Source organism: Rutidosis leptorrhynchoides, chromosome 4 (assembly GCF_046630445.1).
Source record: "Rutidosis leptorrhynchoides isolate AG116_Rl617_1_P2 chromosome 4, CSIRO_AGI_Rlap_v1, whole genome shotgun sequence".
NCBI classification, from domain to species: Eukaryota; Viridiplantae; Streptophyta; class Magnoliopsida; order Asterales; family Asteraceae; genus Rutidosis; species Rutidosis leptorrhynchoides.
The window spans coordinates 16569686-16571253 of record NC_092336.1 but is presented as its reverse complement, the minus strand read 5'-3'; positions in this window follow the sequence as shown (position 1 = coordinate 16571253).

The following is a 1568-nucleotide window of genomic DNA, read 5'->3' as shown; positions in this document are numbered from 1 at the left end:
TCACAGGGAAAATCTTTTTCACAAAGCTTAACGCTATATTAGTTACTTTTATAAAATTACAAATATATATATATATATAAGTAATATTATTATTATAAAGGGGGGGTTTTTTACCGTTTAATGACCGGTTTGTCGATTTTAAAACTTTAGTTGCAGTTAAAACCAAATGTAAAATATAAATAAAAGACTTAATTTAAAGCGTAAAGTAAATAACGATAATGAAATTGCGAATAATAAAAGTGCGATAAAATAAACTTGCGATAATTAAAAAGTACGATAATTAAAAGTGCAATTAAATACAATATCAATAAAAATGCGATAATTAGAAGTGCAATTAAATATAAAATAAAGGAAATTAAATATGAAATAAAAGAATTATGCTTATTTAAACTTCCGTAATCATGATGTTTGACGTGTTGATTTTAGTTTTATGCCCAGGGGTTAATTGTTCTTTATCCTGGATTATTTAATATGTCCATACGGATTTGTCCATAATAGTCCATCAGTCATAAATATAAAGAGCGAAAGCCTTCGTCAAATTATTCTTATTCCCGAAGTCAAATATTCCAACTAATTGGGGATTCGAATTGTAACAAGGTTTTAATACTTTGTTTAATGAATACACCAGGTTATCGACTGAGTGTAAACCAAGGTTTTACTACTTTGTTAACAATTACACCAATTACCCTTGAATGTAATTCACCCCTGTTTCAACAAGTCTATTAACTATTAATCCAGTTCCGTGTCCGGTAAAATGAATAATTATTGGTATTTATAGATATCCCGCCCACCGTACCCAGTCAAGCGTATGTGGTTATATATAAATACGTCGAATTATAAGTTTGTATATTAAATTAACAAGGTATTGTTTAGTTAATATAAAACCCATTAATAGTCCATAGTCTAATTTCCATAAATGTCGTTCTTTTATCCAAACCCCAATTATGGTACAAAGCCCAATTACCCAATTTTAGTAATTAGCCCAACATCATGATTACTTCGGTATTAAATAAGCATAATAATAACTTAGCTACGAGACATTAAATTAAAAAGGTTGAACATAACTTACAATGATTAAAAATAGCGTAGCGTTACACGGACAGAATTTCGACTTACACCCTTACAACATTCACTAACATACCCTTATTATTAGGATTAAAATTAAAATTAAAATTAAAATATAAATTATAAATATAAATATTACGTTTAGATAGATGGATGGATATATATGTTGGTTTTTTTACGATCAGAATGCGCGAGCTTTATAGGCAGTTTCTAAATTTGGGGCTCTGCGACTCGCGGCCCTTTCCTTCTTCAAACTCCGCGAGTCGCGGAGTTTGTTTTTACAGCTCACCCACATTTGGCTCTTTGTTTGCCGACGATTTATTTTATAAATATAATATATATAATTAATATAATTAATTATATATTATATTATATTTATATACATAGTTAACTTGTAATTTTTAGTCCGTTGCGTCGAGCGTTGAGAGTTGACTATGGTCCCGGTTCCGGATTTTTGAACGTCCTTGCGTACTATTTTATATCTTGTACTTTGCGTTTTGAAT